A 6645-nucleotide genomic window follows, 5' to 3' on the forward strand; every position below is an offset into this window, starting at 1 on the left:
AAAGTGAACATATGGCTTGGTACTTAGAAAATTTTCAAATATGTTTGATTTCCCAAACTTCCACCTCAAAGTTCATCATGATATAAGCTTCAAATGAAAACATTTTCAACATCAAAGTTGTTTCCCTTGATCTCACCTTTCCAAAAAAGTCCAAGATCATCTCATTTGGCTAAAGTATGAAGGACTTGTACATGGGTGCAAGTTGAAGGACCATTTGGATGTTTTTCACTTCCACTTTTCATACACATTTGCATGGCCTTCCAACATGAATTCAGCATGATGCACACTCATTTTTGGATCAGAACACATCATTTCATGGGCCTAGAACACACCCATGCAACCATCCAAAGGGAAATTGGGTTTTTTATATGACATTCTTGTCTGTTGGATTGCATCCCATTGGTCAGATCTTCTCAACTCTTAACTTTTAAATTTGTGCTTAGGATTAGTCTCTTCATCTTCTCCCACTTATTAAATTTCAAATCTCCCCCCCTTTTCAAAACCCTTCTTTGCTTGTGATTTCTAAACTTAGACTTTATTGCAAATTAGAAACTTTGGCCTTACGTCATTGCATTTTTAAAACTCTTTTCTTAAATCAAACTTGTAAATAAATCTAATCCTATTGACTTAAAATTTCAAAAAGACAAAAAGAACTAACACTGATTCAAAAACTTTTTGGCCTCTTGTGCCCCTTTTAAACTTAACTTTTAACTAAAAGCCATCCACTCATCTTGAAATTATTACCACAAACTACGAGGTTTTGATCCCTCATTTTTATGTTGGTAAGTAGGCACAAGTCCGAAGGTATTGTCAAACACAAAAATATAATCAATGAATTCTTTTCTCATCCCCACACTCTATTTATTTCAAACATCTTTTATACCAAAAATACATACACACATAAAAAAGGGCTCCTTATGAGTACCTAGGACACTTTGGATGCTAACATCTTCCCTCTGTGTAACCAACCCCCTTACCTGTAATCTATGCCATTTTATTAGTTTTGATTTGAAAACTTCTTATCTTTGGGATGGTTCTTATCCATAGCTTAATGGTCATGAATTTACCGCTACAGAAATTAAGTGGCGACTCTGCTGGGGAGTAGTCCTCAGTGGGTTTAGCCTACTTTTTTATGTTTATATATTGTATATTTGATGTTTGTATATTTGTTTGTGTGATATAATCTACTTGTTGTGCTTGGTTATCTCTGAGTGGTGAGATAAGTTCTAACCCGGACTTGAGTGCAATTAAGATAGGAGGATGGTATAGTCATGTTCAACTTATATGGAGTAGTCCTTAACAAGTTGGCATGAGACCCATCTACTCAGTGGAGACCCTGTTGGAGTTACTGATGTCATAAAAGTCATTTGTGGATAAGCATTACTTTCTCTGATTCGGGGTCCGAGAAGCTGAGAATCGTAGAACATTTAACCCAACTTGTCCTATTTAGGACGTAGTGCGGAGACTGTTCTGGTGTAGACTTGATAACAGTTATTACGCGATACTACACTCAGACGAGTTTCTCTTGAGAATATTATGGGTTGATGAGTCAGTCATCCTAACCTGTAATATCCAATAGATGGAATTAAGACTCTGGGAACTTTTAGAACATGCTCTACATGTTTTTATCCTTAGTAGACTCCTTTGGGATGGTTCTTAACCCAACTTCATGCTCGTGACTCACAACAAACCCTTGATTCTTGGTTGATCCAATCAACTCTTGTCAATATCAATGGAACTTGGGTGTTAATAAGGTGAAGACCATAATCCACCAAAATGGATGATTGATCTTGACAATGACTTGATTCATTCCTTGATCTTTGTTTTCCTTGTGTGTAATCCCTTGTTTGTGATTGTTGCATTCATGTATACATGCGCATCATAACATTCATCACACACAAAAAATTGCTTCAAGGAACTGAGGTTTTATTTGCAAATATTTTCAGACCATGGATTATGGACGAAGGAACACTAAAAAGTACAGTTTCAGATGTCCCGATTTGAAAGAGCTAAGGAAGTTATCATCTTTTATATTAGATCCCTTGGACTTCGAGCAATGTCATGGGAAGCTTTTATCTGTGTTATCTGCTGATGTAGTTGAAGGATTCTTAAGTGTATTGGTTCAGTTTTATGACCCTCTCTACTGTTGTTTCATTTTTCCCGATTATCAGCTTATGCCTACATTAGAGGAGTATGCCCATCTCTTGGGAATACCTGTTTTTGATAAGGTGTCTTTTAGTGGATTGGAGGAGATTCTCAGATCTCATATCATAGATGAAGCTCTTCACTTGAAAAAGTCTGAGATTGAGGCTCATTGGGTGAAGAAAGGAGGAATATTTGGGTTGACTTATGAGTTCCTCATTGGAAAAGCTATTGCCTTTACTCAAGCCATTAGTATGGACGCTTTTGAAGCTATCTTTGTGCTGCTCATCTATGGTTTGGCTTTGTTCCCTAACATTGACGGTTTTGTTGATGTCAACGCCATTAGAATCTTCTTGATTGGGAATCTTGTACCTACTCTATTGGGTGATGTGTACTTCTCTTTGCATTTAAGAAATTCTAAAGGTGGTGGAACTATTGTGTGTTGTGTTCCTTTTCTATACAAGTGGTTTATTTCGCACTTGCCTTAAACGCCTGCTTTTGTGGAGAACAAACAATGTTTACGGGGGTCTCAGAGACTTATGTCCCTCACTAATGATGATATAGTTTGGTATGACTTTGCCTTGAGTAGCTTGGATATTATTGATAGTTGTGGTGAATTCTATAATGTGCCTCTCATTGGTACATGATAAGGAATCAACTATAACCCTGCTTTGGCTTGTCGTCAACTTGGGTTCCCCTTGAAAGACAAACCTAATAACACTCAGTTAGAAGGTCTTTTCTATCAAGAGGGTAAAGATCCCCAACATTTGAAGCAGAAGATGGTACATGCTTGGCATAACGTGCATAGGAAAGGAAGATCTGAGCTTGGTCCGTGCAACTGTGTAACTTTGGAAGCTTACACTCTTTGGGTGAAGAAGAGAGCTTTGGAGTTGAATATGCCTTATGCTTGTGAGAGACTCTATGTCTATGGTTGTGGTTGAGCCATTAACTCTCCCTAACCAATATATAGAGAAGTTGGAAGACGCGCACGCCAAGATGAAGCAGGAGAAGGATATGTGGGAAGAGCGATTCCATACTTTGAGCCAAAAGCATGAGGAGTTACAGCTTGAGTTAAAGGACAAGGATGCACTTATTGAACTTCTTGAAGACCGAGCAGTGAAGAGACTGAGAGAGCCAGAGGGTTCATCTTTCTCTAGTATGCCTCAACCTTCTGGTGCTTGGAAGAAGATTGTTGATCAGCTTGTCCTTGAGAAGGCTCAGATGAAGACTTCTTTTGAGTCTGAGATTCGACGCATCCGAAGGAAGTATGCGCCTGCAACCTGATCATCTGACACTGTTGTTAGGGGATCCTTAGTATGATTAGTTTCTTTTTCTCTTGTATTTATACTTTGGTTTCTGAAATTGTACTCAGTGTAATCCTTCCAAATTTTTATGAATAAAAGAGATTTTTATGGCCAATCAATTTGTTATTATTATATATTTGCAAATAAAATAATATGTTCCTTGAAAACAAACAAAAACATTACATTTCATGCATCATTTGCATAAACAGGTTTCTTCCGCTAGATGTCTTATTGGTTATTCTTTTGTGCTTCAGCCAAACTAACTCACTGATACAACACCCGCGCCAATCAACCTAGAATCATGGAGCACTTAGAGTGAGAGAACCGAGAACTGAAGGATGAGATTGCTCGCCTGACCGCTATGATGGAGTATGTACTAGCTGCTCAAAATCATCCTTCTCCAACTCCTACAACTCCTCATCCTCAGAGGATTGTCATTTCCGAGGTTGCTACCTCGACTGTGCATGTGGCTTCCACTCAATCTGGTCCAACTATGCCTGTTTTATTCCTGTGGGGAATGCCGCCCAATTTTATGCCTGAAGGGTTTGCGCCTACTTTTGCTTCCATGCTGGCATCTAGCCCGGTCATGTCTGTGTCGTCGTTAGTCGTTCACACTCTGCCTCGTGTTAAGGACATCATCTACCATTATGAGTCGTCTGAGGGTTCGGATGTTTATGAGAAGATGGATGAGATGAATGATCAATTCCTCGAGCTGAGAAAGGAATTGAAGACACTGAGCGGAGATGACCTGTTTGGGAAGAGTGCTGTTGAAATTTGCCTGGTACCAAATGTGAAGATCCTGATGAAGTTCAAAGTCCTTGACTTTGAAAAGTATAAGGGAAATACTTATCCACTTAGCCACCTCGTCATGTATGCCAGGAAAATGTCAATACAAACTGATAATAATCAGTTATTGATCCACTACTTCCAAGACAGTCTGATGGATGCCGCTTTGAGGTGGTACATGGGGCTAGATAGTGCAAGCGTCTGCATGTTCAATGATTTGGGTGAAGCTTTTGTGAAGCAGTATAAGTACAACATGAACATGGTGCCTGATAGATACCAGCCGAGGTCTATGTCTCAGAAGGACAAAGAGACATTTAAAGAGTATGCCCAAAGGTGGAGAGAGCTTGCTGCTCAGATCAATCCTCCGTTGGAAGAGAAGGAGATGACCAAGATTTTCCTTAAGACCCTGAGTTCATTTTATTACGAACGAATGATTGCTAGTGCCCCCAGTGATTTTACCGAAATGGTAAACATGGGTATGAGATTAGAGGAAGGAGTCTGAGAGGGACGTCTATCTAAGGAAGAGATGTATCAAGCAAGAAATATGGAAGCAGTTTCGCTAGAAAGAAGAAAGGTGAAACCAATGCAGTTTCAGTAGGGAGGTAGATGAGGCCTCATGTCAAAAGAAATTCGCAACCGCGTCAGCATCATCGCCAAGTTTCATCAGTTATTCCAGTATTTTCAAACAATTAATCAGTACCAGTTCAACAACAATGTCAACAACAACCGCAACAAAGAACAAACAACTACAACAACAATAATAATCAACAATAACAGAACTTCATGAGGAAGAAGGTCTCTTTTGACCCTATTCCTATGTCATATGTTGAACTCTATCAGTCTTTGGTTCTCAAGAACCTACTCCAGCCAAGAAATCCTCCCCAAATTCTAGAACCACTTCCATGGTGGTATAAGCCCGAACTCCGTGGTGCCTTTCATCAAGGAACCTTTGGCCATGATATCGAAAACTGCTACCCATTGAAGTATGAGGTACATAAGCTTATGAAGAGTGGGATGGTGTCCTTTGAGGACCGTGCACCGAACGTAAAAGCAAATCCTTTGCCCGCTCATGGTAATTCCTCTATTAATATGGTGGATGGTTGTCCAAGAAACTTCCGAGTCTTTGATGTATGACGTATTCGTAGGTCCTTGGTGGAGATGCATAGGACTTTGTGTGCCATCAATGATTGTGAACACGACCATGACAATTGTGCAATTTGTAGTGTAAACCCCTGTGGGTGTTCAATCGTCAAGAGAGATATCCAAAAGTTGATGGATGAGAATGTAATCCAGATTCAACAGTCGAGTGATATAGATGATGTCAATGTTATAGTATCGGTGTTTAAGACCCCGGAGCGGGTAGTGATTCCGTTTGACAGCAGCAGCAGTAACAACGTCAATAGATCGATATCGCCGTTAGTGATACGGTTAGAGGGCCTCGTCCCGTATGCATCCTATAGAGTTGTTCCTTACCAGTATAATGTTATAATGGTAGAGAACGATCAAGAGGTTCTGTTGCCTACGACCAATTCTGTTGTGAATATTGATGATGTTACGAAGGTGACCCGTAGCGGTCGTGTTTTTGGACTTGTCTTTCTAAAAGAGGTGATAGAAGATGTATCTGTTGGTAAGAAAGTTGATGTGCCTGTGGTGAATCCGACTAGTGCTCCAATGTGTCAGTCTGGTGAGTCCAGCAAATTGAAGCCTAACAATGATGATGAGGTACTAAGATTAATAAAGAAAAGTGAATTTAATATGGTGGAGCAACTGCTCCAAATTCCTTCTAAGATTTCAGTGTTGTCTCTGCTGATGAATTTTGAAGCACACAGAGAAGCATTGCAGAAGGTGCTTGAGCAAGCCTATGTTGAACACGATGTAACTATGGATCAGTTTGACCACATTGTGGCTAACATTACTTCCTACAATAATCTGAGTTTTTATGATGAAAAACTTCCCAAGGAAGGCATAAATCATAATTTGGCACTACATATATCGATGAATTGTAAGAAAGATGCATTGTCAAATGTGTTGGTTGATAACGGTTCTTCTCTGAATGTACTCCCCAAATCAACTCTGTCAAGGTTATCCTATCAAGGCACCCCGATGAGGTATAATGGCGTGATTGTTAAAGTGTTTGATGGTTCACGAAAAACCGTCATTGGATAAGTGGACCTTCCAGTGAAGATAGGTCCGAGTGATTTTCAAATTACTTTTCAAATAATGGATATCCACCCGGCCTATAGTTGTTTGTTGGGAAGGCCATGGATCCATGAAGTTGGAGCCGTAACATCCACTATGCACCAGAAATTGAAATTTGTGAAGAATGGCAAGCTTGTCATTGTGGGTGGAGAGAAAGCGTTGTTGGTAAGCCATATGTCGTCCTTTTTATATGTAGAAGTTGAGGAAGAGGTAG

Source organism: Lathyrus oleraceus, chromosome 5 (genome assembly GCF_024323335.1).
Source record: "Lathyrus oleraceus cultivar Zhongwan6 chromosome 5, CAAS_Psat_ZW6_1.0, whole genome shotgun sequence".
NCBI lineage: Eukaryota > Viridiplantae > Streptophyta > Magnoliopsida > Fabales > Fabaceae > Lathyrus > Lathyrus oleraceus.